The 21,092-nt window shown below is 40.1% G+C and overlaps 1 protein-coding gene across 1 annotated transcript in view; it reads right to left on the bottom strand.

Annotated features, from left to right (window-relative positions):
- Positions 1-21,092, bottom strand: part of LOC308627529 (tRNA (32-2'-O)-methyltransferase regulator THADA-like) — a gene marked incomplete at its 5' end in the record, with an annotated part of 186,029 nt that overhangs the window by 128,187 nt on the left and 36,750 nt on the right. The gene's annotated exons all lie outside the window — the stretch shown is intronic.

Consider the following 21,092-nt stretch of genomic DNA (forward strand, 5'->3'; position numbering starts at 1 on the left):
AAGAATGACAACGAAGATCATTTGTTTGAAGATTTAATGAAATAAAGTTAAGAACAAAACTCACATCTGAAGAATTTAACAATCAATAGAAACAACAGATTTAATTTGGATTTTGGAAATGCTCTTAACGCATGGAATTTTATCTCAAAATTTAAGATTACATATACTTACAAGTATTTAATATTAACTTCTGACAGGGAAGAAATATGCAATTTGTAAAAATGCCAAGTTTCCACAATTGATTTGGACTATGAATATAGTCAGCACCTGGAAGACTGAGACTGACTCAGCTTCAGTAGTAAGGGCAAATGTAAAACAAGGTTTCTCGAAGTCGGCACCAATGGCAGCCTGGATGAGCTGCTCTTTGTTGTGGAGGCCGTCCTGTGCATTGTAGAGGGTTTAGCAGCCTCCACAGCTTCTACCCACTAGATGCCAGTAGCTCAACACCTCCTCCTCCCACCAGCTGACAACCAAAAATACCTCTGGGCGTTGCCAAATGTACCCTGAGAGGGAAAAAAAGGTTCCCAGCTGAGACCCACTGGTCTGGAGCACGGTTACAGAAACATGGCATGTGAAGTTCTGGAGTGCCAATCTGAGAGGGCTACCTTTTCCCTCTTTATAAATACTGCCCCCTGAACTCTGACAAGATTCTGAAAATAGGTCCTCCAACTGTACAACCGACAAAAAAGCTCAAGCTAAACATAGCGTTTGGTGTTAAGTACTGTCTCCAAAACTATTGAAGAATTACTCTGAAGGGGTAACATAAATATTCCCCAACTTGTCCTTCTTAGCAATTCTAGATGCATGCTCCTATTAATGAAGACCCAAAATATCATTGTTTAAAAACTGGGGTATAAAAAAATTGGGGTGTATTTCACACACAGTGAAATGCTCAAACCTTAAGTGTACCATTCGATCAATTTTCACAAATGCATACGCTCATGTAATCCAACCCTATGAAGCCTCAGTAATTTTCCATCATCCCAGAAAGTTCCCTTGTGCCCCTTTCCCAGTCAATTCTGAATCCCCAAAGCAACCATGATTTGATTTCTATCACCACAATTTGGTTTTGTCTATTCCAGAATTTCATATAAATGTAATAATGCATTACATAACTTTTTGTGTCTGGCTTTTTTCACTCAGCATAAAGTTTATGAGATTCATTCATGTTATTCAACATATCAGTAGTTTGATTCTTTTTGAATATACAAGGTTGTTTATCCATTTTTCTCTTGACAGACAGGGACTGTTTCCATTTGTTGGCTTTCATGAATAAAGCTGCTATGAACATTCTTACACAAGGTTTTTGTAGACATATGTTTTAATTCTTCTTAGAAAACTGACTGTTTTCCAAAATAGTTATAGCATTTTACACTCCCAACAACAAATAAGCATTCTAGTGGCTCTATATCCCTTCCAACATTTGCTGTTATCTTTTTTTCCATTTTATCCATCCTTGTGGGTATGTAGTGGTATTTCCCCATGATTTTGGGGAGAAGTGATTACTTTTGTTTGTTGCAAACCTTTTAAACCTTACCACACGTTATAAATTTTCTTTTATACCTATTTCATATTCAGTAAGATCAAATTTTTTAAAAAGTCCTTACTCTATCCCTTACTTCATCCCTTATTCTATCCTTACTTTATCCTCAATAAATAAGTTACAGATTTATTGAACATTTACTGGACATTTTATGTTAAATAAGCTCATTTCCTTTTTGTACTTATTAGATATTTTTATGGAAAAAATTAATAAATATTATAAGAAACACACTAGACTGCCCAGTGCCTCTCCTCATAGAAAACTATGCAAAAGTATCTTAGCTTTCTCTTTTAAAAAATTCAGTGCATTAAGTACTTACTTTTCATTTGACCTTTTTCCCCCAACAAATATGCATATTACATATACTGCTGTGCACCTTGATTTTTTTTCATCTAAACTATATCTACAAAGTCATTCAATATCAGGCACCCTGAACTATTTCTTTCCATTTAATGGCTGCAGAGTAAACCACATTATGGTTGAGTATAACTGATTTAATCCCTAATGGTTAGGGCTTTGGGTTGTTACCAGTCTCTTGCTGTTACAAAGGATAACATGTATAGGGCTTCCCTGGTGGCGCAGTGGCTGAGAATCTGCCTGCCAATGCAAGGGACATGGGTTCAAGCCCTGGTCTGGGAAGATTCCACATGCCGTGGAGCAACTAGGCTCGTGAGCCACAACTACTGAGCCTGCGCGTCTGGAGCCTGCGCTCCGCAACAAGAGAGGCCGCGACAGTGAGAGGCCCGCGCACCGTGATGAAGAGTGGCCCCCGCTCGCCGCAACTAGAGAAAGCCCTCACACAGAAACGAAGACCCAACACAGCCAAAAATAAAAATAAATAAATAATTAATTAAGACCACATATTAAAAAATAAATAAATAATAAAAAATCTTTAAAAAAAACATGTATAAATTTCATCCTTAATAAATCGCAAACCTGGGCTTTGCAAGGTCAATGTTTTATTGAGGGGGAAGACAAAACAATTCCACTACAGGCTATGTTACATTCCTTACCACCTCCAAGCAAAACTGGTCAAGAATATCAGCTTCCATTTTTAGTAGAGTCACTTAAAGATAAAACTGTAAGAGTTCAGTACTGGGATCCCTGAGTACATTTGCTCATACAGAACATCTCCATCTACACAACAAAGCCTGGTAGATATCTCTTCTCAAGGAATCAGTCACTAATTTCCAGGGGAGTAAGTCATTCCTTAATGGCCTGATATCTCTTGGCGGAATAAGAAAGACAAGCATTCTCACTTAAGTAGACCATATGGTTGTTATCACCATCATCTAGAAATTGCCTTGATAAATAACTGGCTCTGCTGACCATGATAGTAGCTGAGGAGCTACTATTCTAAAATTAAAGGCTTTTTTTTTTGTTTTTTTGGCTGCACTGAGCAGCTTGCAGGATCTTAGCTCCCCAACCAGCGATCGAACTCAGGACTTCATGACAAGAGAAAGTAGAAAACATAGGATGACATACGATTTTTTAGAAATCTGAATGCCAGACTAGACAGATTCACCTTACAGGCACTGAAAGTATCTGAATAGGAGAGAGAGGTGACAAGAGCAGACAGATTAGAGAGAGTAGAAATGCGGTGACCCCATGGACATTCACTAAATGTGTACCTTTTCACCTCAACTACAGCATTAATATCTATAGGCATCTCTACTTCCCTGCATCTCTCTTGATACACAGCACAATACTAGGTACATGTTGGTTGACTGGTAAATATTTTGGCAATGAATGAATAAGTAATATTAGCCACAGAGGAAAAAAAAATTCTAATATAGTTGACCTCAAACCTATGCCTTACGCCTTTTTTCTTCTCTCAGTGACTGGTACCCACCCAACTGACACTTAACTACTCACCCAACTTGCCAAGCCTGAAACTCCCAGTGCACCCAGGCAACAGGCAAATCTTGCTACTTCTACCTCCAGAGTATCTGTTGAGTCTATTTCCCACCATCCCCACTACTTACAAGTCTGACCGCCATTATTTCTTGCCTAGATGCTATGTCAGCCTCTCACTTGATCTCTTTGCCTCACATCTTCCCCCCTCTGTAAAACTCTCTGTTGTGATAAGAATTCTCTCTTTAAAATACAAAGCTAATCATGCGACATTAGGAGATTAATGGCTCCCTACTGCTTTTTGGACAGTCTAAACTCTTTAGCCTGATTTTCAAAGTTCTGCTTAATCTGACTCACTTGTCCAGCTATCTCTTGCCTCTCCACCTTCAAACCCAGCCATGCAGAGTTTCTTTTGGTTCTATCAACATTACATGCTCTTTCTAGTCTCCAGATGTTGGCAAATATACTTTCTGTTAGGAACACTTCTGCCCTCGCCCACCCCAGACTAACTCCAAATAATCCTTCAATTTGGGGCTTAGGCCAGCTTCTTCCAGGACACCTTCCCTGATGTCGCAAATGTGGGTTAGGTGCCTGACATTGGTCTTACACTATAACCTACAATCTCCCCATAATAGCACTTATAACACTTCATACATAGAACTTCCAATTTACTTATTTCTCCCACTGATTACACGTTCTGCACAGGCAGAGACTAACTATATCTATCTTATTTCTCCATATTATCTCAGGTACTAAGTATGACGCTCAGTTCACAGCTGGTGCTTAATAAACAGTTGCTGAGTGAATGAAGCTAGACGACAGAGTCCTTGACAAAGTCAAGGAGAAAAGGAATTATGACTAAGATGGTAACAAATTAATGATTTCTTAAAGTGCATCCTTAGTTATATCTAAGGACATTCAGAATCATCATGTGAATTAATAAACTGAGTATCTTGCCAGGGCTCGAAATGTTCTTAAACACAAATATACAAAGCTCATCTCCCTGGTTTGCAAAACAGTTTGATTCTAGGTCCCCCAAATAAGCCAACAGGCTGATATGTTACCTCCCCAGATATAGCAAGCCCTAGGGGTAAATTCACCAGTGACAGGCATTTCAAACCTGTTTATCTACGTGGCCAAAAACTAGCCCAGCAACTTTACAGGAAACAAGAGAAATGATAAAAAGGAAAAACTGAACCTCTGTAAGTTCAAGCTCCTAGGAAGACAAAGGAGACCAGCAAATACTCTGAATGGGATAAAACAGACAGACACAGGAGAAAACAAACAAGCCAGGATAGAGAGTGAGAATAAGCAGCTTTAACCTTGGAACTGTCAGACTACACAAAAGGTGAGTTATTCCCTATCCCACCAGGTAAGAATTATGCAGACACAACCGATGAGAGGCTCTTGGGGGAAACACAGAAGCTGCCTGAAGAAATCCACTTGCCTTGCACCAAGAATAAGGTGTCAGGAGCACAGAGTGGCTGTGATCTCCACCAAGGCGCTCCTCGGTCTGCCATGTTCAGTGCTGGACTCCCCCAGAGCCCAGCTGGGGCCGAGAACAGAGTAGGCTAGCAAGAGAGGTTTACTGAATGAAAGAAAATGCTTGCCTGGCACCATTTTGTTTTATTTCAAAAGCGATTTTAAATGTATTCTAGCACTTCTTATTTATCGAGAAAAAATTAGATAATAAAGAACACTGCAAAGAAAAATCTAAAAATCACCGCAAACATACTACCCAAAGATAGCTACCAGTCTGTTCTGAGGTCTGTCTATACCTTTCTCCTCCTTATATACTGCTCTATAATCTGTTTTTTACACTTCACAATATATCAAGAACACTGTTCCATTATCAATCTGAACCCATTTTAATGTAGTAGCCTCCGTGTGGTATGCTCTCTGTGCCTCTCCTATGCTTGAACATAGGTTTGGGGCACTAATCCAGACACCATTCAGAACAACTCATCCCGTCTTGGCTAAGCTGTGTGGGGAAAGCAGTCCTAATCCAGCCACATTCAGCGCTGCCCTTTTGTCTGTACATTCCACATCCAATCTTGGTAATGCCAAGAGAGTCTAGTTTTTGAGAGCATCTGAGCTTTGGTCATTTTGGTAGTCTGTGAATCCACCCTGCCATCTAACAGCCTAGAGGAACCTTCAATTGAATCAAGCTTCTATTTCTCTTAGAGATCTGTATCCTAAGCTCGGCCACACATATGAAAAGTTGAAATGCCAGAAGCACATGCTTCTGAGTTTCACAAAAGTATCAGGATGAAAACTATCATGCAAAGAAAAGAAGCACTTGGGGAAATGTGTTAAAAGTAAAAATAAGGTATATCCACCCCCAATTCCTACATACATACCCCCTATCATTCTCAATCATCTCAGGAACAGGGATCAACAGAGTAATAATGTACAAAGGTATAAAAAGAGAAAGCTAGCAAGGGCAAGCAAAAACATGCAGGAGTAAGGAAGTACATAATAAATAGCAGCAAAGGCAGAGTTTGTGCCTGGTTATAAAAAAAAACAGGACTTATTCACAGGCCATGGAGTAAACACCATAAAACTGGTCATTAGATGGAAACAAATGATGAAGGCAAAAGCCTGGAGGTTTTCAGTCTGTATTTGAAATGGGAACCCAATAAACTATTAAAACCTAGCTACTCCCCAGATTCTGGCCTATAAAACCACCCCAGAGGAGAGAAATCAGCTAAGGGCCTACGTCTCCTTGCCACGGTGATTGTTGATAAAAACAGCAAGCTCATCTTAAGAAAAACAGTGCTCCCAAATGCAAACAAACCTACAAAGAAGACAAAGCACACACAAACACATTTCAAAGGATGATCAAATGCAAACTCATAAAATAGAAACAACTAATAAAAAAGAAATCTGGATTTGGACTCCCACCAGGAGAACCATGTCTGACTCCATTTCTAGAATCCTCTCTCTACCTCTGACTAGGGCTGACACCAGAATCTCTCCCTAGAGTACTAATAATTAAGCAAGAATAAGTGACTGGACAAAAGGGATGTCAGGGGTCCCAGGGTCAGAATCTTATACCCAAGAAGCACTTGTAATCACTGTGATGGGTCCACCAGGAAGTCCTGTTATTAAATTTCAGGCAAATGGTATAGGAAGTTAAAGGAAAGGCATCTTTTTCAGGGCCTCCGTTCTAAGGGTACTGACTCTGACCAGGTCTCCTGCCAGTCTCATCTCCCTTCTTAACCTCTGTAGATAGCCATGAAATTCTTGGCCACGTCGAATGTTTTTCTAATCCTTCCCTTCAGGAACTGCTTTTCAGGTGGAGAATCTTCCAAATCACAAAACCAGCCATCACTATACTATACCCAGGGAGGGAAGTTAAAGGTCTTGGTTCTGGAAGTGCCCTGCCCTTCCCCATGTGAAATCACTCGCCAGGAGTGAGCTGGGAAATACAGTTCCACTCCTTACCCAGCCAGCTGGTCAGTAAGCATGCATCTCTTGAATTCCTCATGTGTGCAAGGTCCCATTCTAGCAGCTTATATTGGATTTTTTTACAACAGAAATTTTTTTCTTGGAAAATGTTTCTTACTGAATCTCCTTATGTATAAAATCTCAGAATCAGTCTATCTGGGTTAATTCAATAATCATTTTCTAAACAGTTTGTGGTAGACTGTTTCCAAAGATGGCCGACAACAGTTCCTACTGCCCTATATGTGCAGGTCTCCTTCCCTTCAGGAGGTAAGGTCTATCTCCTTTCCCCTGGATTCTAGTCTAGCCCTGTGCCTTCTCTGATCAACAGGAGGTAGTGAAAGTGCCTTAGGCTCCACGAAGCAAGGCAGCTTCTGTATTCACTGTCTTGAGGATGTGACTACTCTGCTAGAGAGGCCCCTCTAGCCCCCCGCTCCCAGTCGACATCTCAGATGAATGCTTCCACTTGAGTGATCCCAGATGACACCACACAGTAAAGAACCACCCAGCTGAACCCAGCCAACCCACAGAATTGTGAGAAATAAAAAACTGTTGTTGGGCTTCCCTGGTGGCGCTGTGGTTGAGAGTCCGCTTGCCGATGCAGGGGACACAGGTTTGTGCCCCGGTCTGGGAAGATCCCACATGCCGCGGAGTGGCTGGACCCGTAAGCCATGGCCGCTGAGCCTGCGCGTCCAGAGCCTGTGCTCCGCAACGGGAGAGGCCACAACAGTGAGAGGCCCGCGTACCACAAAAAAAACAAAAACAAAACAAAACAAAAACTGTTGTTATTTTAAGCCACTAAATTTGGGGGTGTTTGTTATGCAGCAATAGGTAACTGAAGCACAGTTATAACATTCAAGGCACTGAGTTATACTCTGTGGAAAAGGTAATATGCTAAATAAAAGGGACCCTGATAACAAGGAACCCACAATTTAACTCTCACAGCTCTGGAGGCCAGAAATCTGAAATCAGTATCAACAGTCCAAAATCAAAGAGTCAGTGGGGCACCTCCAGAGACTCTAGGGGAGAATACAATCCTTAACCTCTTCTAGTTTTGGGTGGCTGCTGGCATTCTTTGCCTGTAGCCCCATTACTCCAATCTCTGCCTCTGTGGTCACACTGCTTTCTCTTCTTCTGTCTCTCAAATCTCCCCTGCCTCCCTCTTATCAGTGATTACATTATCCCAACCAAATAATCCAAGATAATCTCCCCATCAAAAGATTCTTAATTTAATCACATCTCCAAAGACCCCCTTTGCTTACAAGGTAATATTTACAGGTTCTGGGGGGGGCATTATCTGCCTAGCACAACTGTGAAAACATAAGAGTTAAGTCATTAAGGGCAAGAATGAACATAACTGGTTTATTCCAAGCCAGCTGTTTTCCAAATCTTTAAAGCAATAGACCACTTTTTTCAACTATAATCTCAATATTTAAAACTTAAATAAAAACAAAAAACCAACAACAAACTAGAACTGTTCTGGTTGAAGCAGGGTTGAGGTGAGGGATCATCAGTTTGGCCTCCATCTTATCCTTTGCAATCGCAGGCTCTGATACACCTATGTGAGCTCAAGAGTCACAGTTTAGAGAGTGAAGGCTTTGGAAGACAAAGTGAAACTCAGACAGCTGTCCACACGCCCAACCTCTTTACTTCCTTTTATTCCCATCTTTTCAAACCTCTCTAGTTAAAAAAGCACACTCCATCTGTCCCTACAATAATGATTTCATCTTTTTCATAACATTAATAGTTACTGCTGTTTATTAAAACATGTTCCAAGTCTGTCTCCTCTCACTAGGAGGTTAGATCCTTGAGACTAAAAATTCTTATTTCATCTCTAACCTCGACACCTAGAATGGTCCTAGTACATGGGACACTCCGTAAATATCTGCTGGCTTCTTACTGTTTTCTTAGAACTCCCTCCACAAATCTTGCCCCAGAAAAGGATGGGCTGTTTTCTTTTCAACCATAGGGGTCCATTCCCCAACAGTCTGACTCTAAAAATATGTACAGGATTAAAAAACGTATTTGGTAATTCTCAAGAGTATCATACAGGTATTAAAACCCTAGTCAAGCAAATGAACTAAACATGCAAACAGTTCAAACAGTGCTGAATTGGCCTCATTCTCATCCAAAATTCCAGCAAGAAATCACCTAGAAATTTCTTTTTTTACTCATTAACAGTTAATAGACTAATTTAGCAAAAGGTCCAATATTTCAGAATAAAAGCTTTTTGGTTTCTATCCCTGTAATACTTTCATTCAATTAATTTTTTCAAGATCCTACTCTAAACCTTATAGACATTTTCATTAAGGCTAATATCAATTTGCCAATTCTTACTACTAAAGCGAGGGGAAGGTGCCAACAAGAGTTCCCGACTTCAAGGAAAATATTAGAATGAGAAGGACCCTCAGAGAGGTCTACTACTCTAATCGCTTAATTTTCCAGATGAGGAAACCAGTGCCCAGAAGAATTACGTGAGTCTCCCAAGATCAAAATACAAGCTGGGGGGAAAGTGCACAACTAGAACCCAATTGCCTTGTTTCCCAATCTAGCCACTAGACTTTTCAGGGTTTCTATTACACAGGTAATCCAACCATCCTGTGCCAGGCATCTGCTTAACGAGCAGAGGACACTACAGCCCACATAGGCCAGTTTTCAAAGGAGTTCATGTCCTCATTATTGGATCAGATAGCGATCTCTCCACTGCTGTCAATCAGCCCTGGTCAACTTAGATTAAGATTCCCTACCTGAGCTTCCACTTCCATACACTGAGCCTGGCCCACCCACTGACTTTAAAGGGAATAGATGAGCAGGCAACCCGCCAGCTCAACTAAACTTCAAAAATCTATCCATCTGCTCTTACAAAGCATTTTTAGAGATCAATGGACCACAGACATTCCATTTGATCTAATAGTCTCAAGTCTCTCCTATATTCAAATTAAGAAAATCTTACTAATACACTACAACTCTTAGCCACTCTCCCCACCACAACTGCCCCCCCACAAAAAACTAAAAACAAAAATACAAAGGAAAAAAACCTCTAAATCTCATGCAAATCAAAACAGAAAAGAGAGTGTATATGCTTGTTCTTATTCAGGCTCAAGGCTTCCTTCTCCCTAGTGAATCCATGTTTTTTTGTAAGTTTATACTCAGGCCAAGGCTTATTTACAAGGAAAAAAAAACAAAAACAAAAACAGAAAAACTAAGGAGTCACTAGGCAAATGTTACATTCCTAATAAATACAAAACGCTGTCCGTAACGAGGTATGATGTGATGTCTGATGTACATTTTCCCAAATTCACAGCTAGAAGAAATAAGACTCAGAAATCAAAGTGTGATTTCTTCTGCTGTATGGAAAAGTATGGAAAAGAGTCTCCACTTAGTGGATGTCCATCTTAGACTGCAGGATTTAGTCTTCTCTCTGAACAACTGCCTGGAAGTAATCAAAAAAATAGGATAATTTTCAACAGATTGGCTGGATCTCCAGACGAAGAGGAAAAGCCAGCGTTTGGCAGAGTTGTGAAAAAAACATTTTGGACATCTTTGCCATTATTTTTTGGAGAGCCAGAAAACTAATCTGGAATAAGTATAACTCATTATTGTTATTATTATTTAAAACCCTAACCTCTGGCTCCTGGGTTTGGCAGCTGGAAGCATGTTGGTTTCTGTAGAAATGCAAATGAAATTATTAAATTAGACATTCCAGGATCAGGGTTCTTGTTTGGTATTCTCACGAATGCTGTTTTTTTAAAGTACTCTCAAGTAAGTAGGCTGCCATCTCTTCACAGACCCTGGAAAGCCATCTGCTTGGCCCTGAGAGCAGCCTGTACATTGAGATCACACAGAGGCAGACTTTCAACACGGCTGGGAGCCATTCCCTTCCATGCGTGTTTCCCCTTAACAGCCAGACCCCAAATCCTTCAAAGGCTGAGGCTGTGCTTGCTACTTCAACTGTATCTCCTACAGCACCTAGGAGAAGAGACAGACATAGCATGCACTGCTTACATTTTCAAAAATAAATTAAGGAATAAATCAAGTCTCTTTTCTTCCCCTCTTTTTAGTTATATTCTATTAATTATCAATATAATTAATATACACTCATTTAAAAAACCCTAGACAATATAAAGACGAGTAAGTAGTAAAAGAAATTTCACAGTGGCCCATTCTAGACCTTTTCTATACGTGTATAAAAACACTGAAATTAAACATATGATACACACAGTTGTTTTGGAGGAGTGGCAAACATAGGTGTGTGTGTTAAATATTGTTCAGCAACTCCCTTTTTAAAAAGTATTTAAGTGCTTTACTCATTTATGTTCTGTAAGGAGAAAGAGAAAAATCACGTTTTCCTTGTCCTTAGTTTTAAAAAACGTTTTGAATAAAAGTATATTCTTATTATTTTATCTCTGTATTTGATCGATAATCTAGCTGACCACAAAATAAAAGGAAGGAAATCATACTCCATCAGAATGTTGAAGGTATCTTTCATATTTTCTAAGTCTTTTGCCATTTTGATCCTTAATTCTCCACATGTAAACAGTTTTTTTTAACTCTACAAGATTTTAGAAATTCCATGCTGATGTGTCCCGGTGTGGATCGTTTTTCATTCATTGTACTAGAATTTGTACCCTTTAGTTCTAGGAAATTTTCCTGTGCCATTTCTTTGACAATTTCCTGCCCTCACTTTACTCTGCTCTCCCTTTTGAACTCCTTTAAGTTGGATATTGAACTGCCTGAAATAAACTTCTGATTTTCACATTTTTTTTCTTTCCCACATTCCATCTCTCCTGATCTCTTTAGTTTTTGCCCCTGAAAGGGTTCTTTTACTCCATCTTCCATCCTATGTTTTGAAATTTTTATTTGGGCTATCATATTTTCTTAATTTCCTACAGCTCCCTCCCTCTTTCCTTCCCTCCCTCCCTTCTTTCCCTCCCTTTTCTTTCTTCCCTTCTTCCTTCCTTCCTGTTTTTGGCTGCACCACACAGCATGCTGGATCTTAGTCGGGGAACTTCCCCGACGAGGGATCAAACTCGTGCCCCCTGCGGTGGAAGCGTGGAGTCCTAACCACTGGATTGCCGGGGAAGGCCCCTTACAAGTGCTTTCTTATTCAGATGGCTCTTTTAAAAATACCATCCTGTTCTTATTTCATGTAATCAATTTTATCCCATTTCCCTGAGAATGTTAATTTACCTTTTTTTCATTTTAAGCTTTTTTCTGGTCCCTATACTATATTTGCTTCTATTCAATTCCTTTTTTGTTTTATTTTTAATCTCTATTCTTCTTCTAATATTGATTATAAATTTTAGGTGGCAGCTGTTTCTTGGAATGACTGTGGTACTTGTCTCCCTGTTGCACACACACACACATTCCAATGCAAAGAGTAATTCTATCAGTTAAAAACATGAAGTTCCATAATATGTCAAACAGGGTTTAGAAAACAGGCCAACAAGAAGGAGGCACAATGAAGACCACCCTGAACAAGCAATATAGCAGAAAGGCATTTTATTCAAAGGATGGTTTCTGGTTTTCTTTTCTCTGTAGAAGCTTTTCATCATGTGAATCTAAAGAATACCATTCTAAATGCAAAATGTTCTACATAAAACATTTTCCCCTTCTTTCCAATTTGGCTATGACTCTAAAGAAACAGAGACACAATAGTTACTAAGGAGGCAGGAAATCCTTCCAGTTAACCAACTTTTACATACTGTTCCTTATGGTCAAAATGGTGACCACACTGTGGTAACTCTTTTTGACTTTATGACCTTATTACTAAGACCGCCAATTACAGTCATCGTTAGTTGAGCAGAGGAACTGCTTGAATGCCAAAAGACTACTCTACAGTACTATTTAACCTTTCCCAACAGAGACTCATTGAAAATGGGAGCTCGGTAAAATGTTTCACCTAACCTTGCAAAGATACTTCCCAGTAAATATTTGAAGTATATAAATACCTCCAAGTAAAGTCTTAAAAATGCGTAAAACTCACAAATGTTAAACCAAATACCCATCTTAATTATATAATCACATTGAAAGTAAAATAATGCCATGAGTTCAGACAAAGATAAAAATATGACACATAAACTAAGGCAGTTCAAATATTACTTATCTGCCTATATTAAGCCTATTTTCAAAGGCAAAATATTTTTACATAATATGCACAACATTTTATTTTAGAAAAGGCTTCTACTACATCATGGATTAAAATTTGAAACCGTGTTCCATAGATTATTTATTCTGTGGTGGAGTGGAAATGAGGAAACACAATGTAGAGAAAGAGCAAAGGTTTGGAATCAGCCAGACCAGAGGAGGATTACTTACTGGCAGTGTAACTAACCTTGGGTGATTTATCCAACCTTGCTGAGTACCTTTCCACTTTGTTTTCTATGAAATGGGAATAATAGTGCCGACTCTGTGGATTTACTGTGAGAAATGAGATAATACATGGACAAATCTAACACTGTACCTTCTCATCCAATTACACATGCATTGTTCTTGGGCCTTGGCTCCTGTTACCCACCCCTCTTTGTTCCCCTCCCCACTTTAATAAAAGATGAGATGAAAGGAATAGAGAGGAGACTGGTACAAATTACCATTAAGGTCAACACACTCTGAGATTCTAAGATCTAAGAGTACCAGAGAACACAAGTCACTTTCACTCTTGCCATACAAATAGCTTTTAAAAATACATGAAGTGCCACATTGAAAACATGAGTAAAATGTGGGTTTGGCACAAAAAATTTTACTTAGTATTCTGAATATATTAACACCTATACTTTGCAGTAATTATACACCAAACTATAAATGTAAGAGTCAAAGACCAGGAAGACAGGTATAAAATGGGATGGATGGATCCATATTGGTAGGAAAAAACATGGTTAGGGCATCTAAACACAAACAACACACACACACACACAGGATGGATATGAGACAATAAAAATGATGATATACAATGCTTCTCTCACATTCTTCCACTCACATATTCTAAAAAAACAATATTGGTTGTTGTTTTTTAAGGCTTTCATAGAGCTTACTTTCTTTTTTTAAAAAAAAATATTTATTTATTTATTTTTGGCTGTGTTGGGTCTTCGTTGCTGTGTGTGGGCTTTCTCTAGCTGCAATGAGCGGGGACTACTCTTCGTTGCGGTGCGCGGGCTTCTCATCGCGGTGGCTTCCCTTGTAGCAGAGCACAGGCTCTAGGCACACGGGCTTCAGTAGTTGTGGCACGCAGGCTCAGTAGTTGTGGCTCGTGGGCTCTGGAGCACAGGCTCTAGAGTGGTAGTTGTGGTACACGGGCTTAGTTGCTCTGTGGCATGTGGGATCTTCCTGGACCAGGGCTCGAACCCATGTCCCCTGCATTGGCAGGCGGATTCTTAACCACAGCACCACGAGGGAAGTCCCAATATTTGCTTTTGATGTGCCCATTTTACTAATAAAAACAGACACTTCCATAACTGAACATACACACAAATAGGTGCAGATGCTTCAATAAAAGTATATTTCAGGGCTTCCCTGGTGGCGCAGTGGTTGAGAGTCTGCCTGCCGATGCAGGGGACACGGGTTCGTGCCCCGGTCCAGGAAGATCCCACATGCCGTGGAGCGGCTGGGCCTGTGAGCCATGGCCGCTAAGCCTGCGCGTCCAGAGCCTGTGCTCCGCAACGGGAGAGGCCACAACAGTGAGAGGCCCGCGTACCGCAAAAAAAAAAAAAAAAAAAAAAGTATATTTCATCCTTGGAAAAGGAAAACCATATTTCTCATAATTATTTGTGATTACAATAGACCAGCTAGCCATTGAGTCTGTACAAAAATAATTTAAAGTCACGCTAATAGTTCTCCAAAAAGTCTCCAAATTTGCCAGAAAACAAGGAGCTTACAAAAATGGTTGATATAAAGACTAAATAAAAATAACTAATTGAAGGAACAGTCACTAATTGTTTTCATATGTAAATTTTGGCATTCCATCTTATTTTTAATTAATTCCATTAAATTGGTGTTTCGCAGGTCAGAGGATTTTATGACTACAGACCAAAAATGTTGTTTATAAAGCCATTTACAGGGAACTGCCCACAAATATTTTCTAATACATTTTTTACTTTTGTCGGATTCAAATTATTATTGCTTCATTTTTTTCCCCCTTTAAGTCCGATTTTGTTCTTTGTATTTACTTCCACTTCCTTTCTTTGCCCTTCAACAAGGGGTAGTCCATTATAAAGTCTACACCATTCTTTTAAAAATTCATATAGCACCAAATAACTCTAATCTGCAAGCACACTAAAGAAGAAAAGGGAAAAAAACAACAAACCAGGTGGTAGGCGATACATATTCTTACACACAGCCTCACTCCCCCAACAAAAACGCATAAATAGGGTGGCCAAGGCTTATTTATAGAAAGGACAAAGGGTAACACTGGATAAAAATGAAAATATAGCCAAAAAAGCCTCTTAGTCTCCTCTGGCCTAATTTAAATAGGGTTACTCAAGTTCATGGATTGGTAATGGATGATGCTGCAAAATAAGAATGAATCAGTCATCACTAAAATATTGTTTTATTCTAAGGTTGGACAATATCATATGTTTCGCCCTAAAAGACATGACTCACAGGGAGCCCACAATTCCTTTTCCTTTCTTCCCTGAAATCTGAAAAAAACCAAAAAGGGGTGGGGTGAGGGAGCCACATATCCAGAGTTCCACACCATTTTAATGGTGATTTAATTCTGCTATGACTCAGATATGTGATTCAGGTAAGTCACCTAACTTCCAAGTCTCAGTTTCCTCACCTGTTAAATGGGGATAATTATGCCTAACGTACCTATGTTACCTGGTCACCATCAAATGAGGTAAGAGATCTGAAAGTACTTTGAAATCATCAATTTCTGCTGATTCTACCTCCTATTTCTCAATTCTGTTCACTTCTTTCAATTTCCATTGTCACTATTCTAATTCAGATCACCAATATTTCTTCCTTAGGCTGGATCACCTTTACAAATATAAGACCACATAGGTGCCCATTCATGAGGAAAATGAGAAAAACCAGGGCAATATACATAGAGCGAAACGTATTACATTTATTATTATTATTTTTTGCGGTACGCGCGCCTCTCACCGCTGCGGCCCCTCCCGCCGCGGAGCACAGGCTCCGGATGCGCAGGCCCAGTGGCCACGGCTCACGGGCCCAGCCGCTCCGCGGCACGCGGGATCCTCCCGGACCCAGGCACAAACCCACGCCCCCGGCATCGGCAGGCGTACTCTCAACCACTGCGCCACCAGGGAAGCCCTAAACGTATTACATTTAAATATCTAACATTTATTTGAGATTCTCCTGTGAGTGTAGTTGTATGTGTATTTGTGGGCATGTATGTTAAAACGTTCTTTATTATTTTTTTAATATAAATAAATAGATTTATTTATTTATTTGTTTGTTTATTTATTTATGGCTGCATTGGGTCTTCGTTGCTGCACACGGGCATTCTCTGGTTGCGGTGAGCCGGGGCTACTCTTTGTTGTGGTGCGCAGGCTTCTCACTGCGGTGGCTTCTCTTGTTGCGGAGCACGGGCTCTAGGGGCGCGGGCTTCAGTAGTTGCAGCACGCAGGCTCAGTAGTTGTGGCTCGTGGGCTCTAGAGCGCAGGCTCAGTAGTTGTGGTGCACGGGCTTAGTTGCTCCGTGGCATGTGGGATCTTCCCGGACCAGGGCTTGAACCCGTGTCCTCTGCATTGGCAGGCGGATTCTTAACCACTGTGCCACCAGGGAAGTCCCAAAACGTTCTTTTATTTTATGAAATGAGTCTGAGAAGTGGGATGTTTTGTTTTTAAATTTTATTTTATTCATTTTTTAATACAGCAGGTTCTTATTAGTTATCTATTTTATACATACTGGTGTATATATGTCAATCCCAATCTCCCAATTCAAGTGGGATGTTTTTTAATGTCCTTTTTTTTTTGGTTGGTTCATGAAGTCCAAATGTCTGGGTACCATTAGTCTATATTATCCTAACAAACAAAACTATTCAAACAAACTGATCTCCCAACCTTCAACGTTTACTCCCAATCCAGCTTCAGTGTGTTCTCTACACTGTGGCCAAAATGATCAAACGAAAACAAATTTAATCCTATTACACCTGTGCTTAAAATACTCTCCTTGCTCCTGTGTCCTCAAGCTGGCAGACAAGGTCCTCACCTCATCTCATGCCACGCCTCCCTTGCACACAGCACAGCAATCGTGTGTTGTGATGACTCACTGTCACCCCCAGACTTCTGCACAGGAGCAGTCACCCTCTACCTCACCTGCCCCTTCCCAAGTAAATATTGCATATCCTTTTGTTCAGCCATTATCTTTCTTGCTCTAGGGTGTCTTTCTGGATTCCTCCAAGCCCAGACGACATGTATCTCCCATGTGCCATTACAGCAGCAACCCTTCCTTTCCTCACTGTAGAACTTGACTTGTAAACTGATAAATATTTACTGGGCTTCTGCTATGTGTCAGGCACTGCTCTAGGTGCTGGAGATAGAGCAGTGAATGAGACAAAGATCCACCTCCAAGGAGCGAACATTCTAGTTAGAGGAAACAGATTAGAAATCAAAATTCGAAATAACAGAGAAGTGAAATATTTGGTGATTGCTCATAGTTGTATCCCATGAACCTGGAACAATGCCTGGCTCCTAACTGGTGCTCAAAAATTATCTGTTGAATGAATAAACACAGGAGTGTCAAAAAGCAGTATACAGATGTGAAGGATTGACTACTGTGTGCATTGGGTTCAGACTGGCCTATTAAAATCTCTTCTTAGAGTGTGGCCCAAGCTTTCAGAAGCCTTAAAGCATGCTGTGTCAGTCACATCAGGGCATTCGCTATGCTGAGAGTTGGTTTTATACTTCGCAAAAGTAATAATTTTGCCAGCAATTTTTAGATCAAATGAGTTAAGCATTGAAGTCTTGAAAGTCCCAACTTGGCACAGCTTGCCTCTTCCTCAAACTCAAAACACAAAATTAAAAAAAAGCCAGTTCCTTATATGGTTCAGACACCAGGATGCTGGCTTCCTGCTACATCAAAATGGTTCATACTGGAAAAGTCAATAACTACCATGAACAAGGACCTTGTCAGATCACTGTCAAGGCATAATCCCCACCTGAGTTATAACCCGCTGAAGTGAATTAAAGTCAAGAAAGTAAATGTTTAATGAATAATCAGTTGCCTTTGGTTCAAGAAAGACCTTAGAAATAAGCTTTCCTTTAATTAAGAATAAAAGTATCCCAGAAAGCTGAAATGAGATCTGAGGAACACTCCACATGGGTCAGCTAGTCAGCATAAGAAAGAGTCGGCAGTACCCAGGTGCAACTGCTCCAGAGTGTGACTGTAACACCATTCTGTTCATGCAGAGATTTGGAAAACAGATTTTCTGGACAGAACTGGGCCTGAAATCTCCACTACCAAGCTGACAAGCCAAAAAAATAAACCTGGTACAAAGGTACCCAGTGGTTTTGAAAATAGCTCGCTGTCTTTACTGACTGCTAATGATCAAGCCCTGGGCCTAGACATGCACCAATCAATCAACCAAGGGACAAACATGTGCTTAAAAGTAAGCTAAGCACTCTGGAGGACACTAGCACACAGAAGATACAATTCTAAGCCTCAATGACTTAAAATCAAGTTTAAAAAATTAGACAGAAATTAAAACAAAGCATGATTGAAGGACTGGTGTGGTAAGAGCCAACAGAGTGGCATAACCTGGCTCTGGAGACAAAAGCAGAGGGAAGAGCCTCCAAAGGGATGCTCAGGGAAGGCTAGTTTCACAGGAGGGAAGGCAACCAGGAGGCTGACAGATTTGGAAATGCAGAGGAAGAGAGGTCCTAAACTAGTCTAGGTGACTCCTGGCCTTGAAGGACAGCTAGGAGTCCCCTTTCTGAGGGGCATGGGGAGCTTGAAGGAGGAGCAAGTATGTGCAGGAGATGGGGCTGCACAAGAACACCATGGAGGTAGAGATGTGTAAGGCCTGCCTGAGGACAAAGGAAAAGGCTCCAGCAAAAAGCTCCTCTAGTAGAGAGCAGGTTGGAAGGCCCTGAATGCCAAGCTAATGAATTTCAACCAGATTTTTCAACTACTGGAAAGCTACTTTAAGTTTTGGCCAACGAGTAACACGATGAATTGTGTTTAAGTCTATCCTAAACATTTTTACATAAGTCTACACTGCCTACACAATAGAATTAAAAGAGAGAATTTTTCTCAACAATGTTCCAAAAGTTTAAAGACCAGCATATTTTCATAGATATTTCAATAAAATCATATCACTGTGACTAAGTTTTAGATCACTCAGTAAATCACATATACTTGAGTAAATGCAGCAACCATTGAAAGGTTCATTTTCAACAGCACTGAAAATGACTTTTTAAAGACAAACCTAGTCCTAACTACACCTTACCTCACCCTCCCCCCAAACCTGACTAGGGTCTTTATTTTTGCATTAAGCGTTACAGATTTTCTTATGGACCTGGAAGGAAGAGCTGTTAGTCATCAATCTGGATGGTGTGTATTAATGAAGTCTTTGTTCAGAAAATTTAATTATAGGTTTGAGCCTTGGACGAATGCAAAATGAAAATATTGGAGGGACTTTCCTTCTGCTAATCTGCCAACTAAGCAGTACCACGGACTTTCAAAACTGTCCCTGTGCATATCATTTGGAGAGGCGGTCTCCCCCGCTGGTGTCCGGGGCATGGCTGACCCCAGTTTACTCCTGATTGCTTCCCTGGCCTGATCTTGGGCTGCCCTGTGCTGCTCAACTTCCAACAGAGGTTGTGCAATCAAAGGCCCGAGGATGCTCAAATGTAATTTGGGCTGTTTCATACCTTTTGGAGGCTTGTGCCTCAGCAAAGGCGACATGACTGCACTAGCTCACTCTCACTGGCTCCAGGCGACCCTAGGACTTTCCCACCTTTGACCCCATAAGCTGTGTAGACGGAGCCCAGAGTTTAAAGCCAAGCTTTAATCTACCCTCAAGTTTACAAAACGGTTTTACTCTGACAAGTGATTATCTGGGGAAGGCTGCTGAATATGCTGAAAATGCAGTGTTCGAGGCTGCATTTTATACTTTGATTATCATATAGATGCTATAGCACTTAAAACCTGTACCGTGACAGCATAAGTAGACTTATCACGGTGATCACTTTGAAATGTTTAGAAATACTGAATCACTAGGTTGTGTAACAGGAACTAACATAGTGCTGTATGTCAATTATACTTCAAAGACAAGCAAACAGAAAAACAGAAAAAGAGATCAGATTTGTGGTTACCAGAGGTGGGGGTAGTTAGAGTTGGAGGAAGGTGGTCAAAAGGTACAAACTTCTAGTTATAAGATAAATAAATACTAGGGATGTAATGTGCAACACGATAAATACAATGAACACTGCTCTATGTTAAACATGAAAGTTGTTAAGAGAGGAAATCCTAAGAGTTCTCAACACACGGAAAAAATTTTTTTCTATTTCTTTAATTTTGTATCTATATGCAATGATGGATTTACTGAACTTACCGTGGTAAGCATTTCCTGATGTATGTAAGTCAAATCATTGTGCTGTACACCTTAAACTTATACAGGGCTATATGTCAATTATATCTCAATAAAACTGGAAGAAAAAGCAAAACATAAAAAGATAAAAATAAAAACTATAAACAAGGAACCAAATACATAGCAATCATATCAGTTAAAGACACTGGATTTTGAAAGTTTTCTGAGCAACAATGAAAGCAAGGAGAAAACCCTGGTTAATAAAAGACCTGCTTTCTAAATGTTAGGACATGTTCAGGCACTCTTCCACAGAAAGTCTAAGATTCCTGCCAGTGTCACAACAGGAAAAGTTGCCGACCAAAAACTGTCAATATGTATGAAAAAGTATAAAGAGAATTTCCCAAAGAAGTAGGGGGGAACAACAACTGCCTGGAAATCTCGAAATCAGTCCCTCAGAAAGCACTGTAGAGTGAGGGAAATTTTTCTAGTTTAAAAAGGTAGGGGAAGCTTTCCAATTTAAAGTAAAGTTAAATAAAAAAGTAAAATAGAAGTTAATCTCTCCAATGTATTAAAACATTCAGATTCCTAGAGAAAAGCAATATGTAAATATAACGTAGAGGAATTATTAGGGCAACATTTAATTGAAAGATGAAAGAAACCAAATGATCAACAGATCATTCTGGAAACAAGACCGAAGGACTTGGGTTTCTCTTAATTTCTGCCATTCTTTCATTACTGAGCCCTGACGCTATTAGA

The sequence above is a fragment of the Mesoplodon bidens genome, assembly GCF_964165515.1.
Source record: "Mesoplodon bidens genome assembly, chromosome: 14".
NCBI classification, from domain to species: domain Eukaryota; kingdom Metazoa; phylum Chordata; class Mammalia; order Artiodactyla; family Ziphiidae; genus Mesoplodon; species Mesoplodon bidens.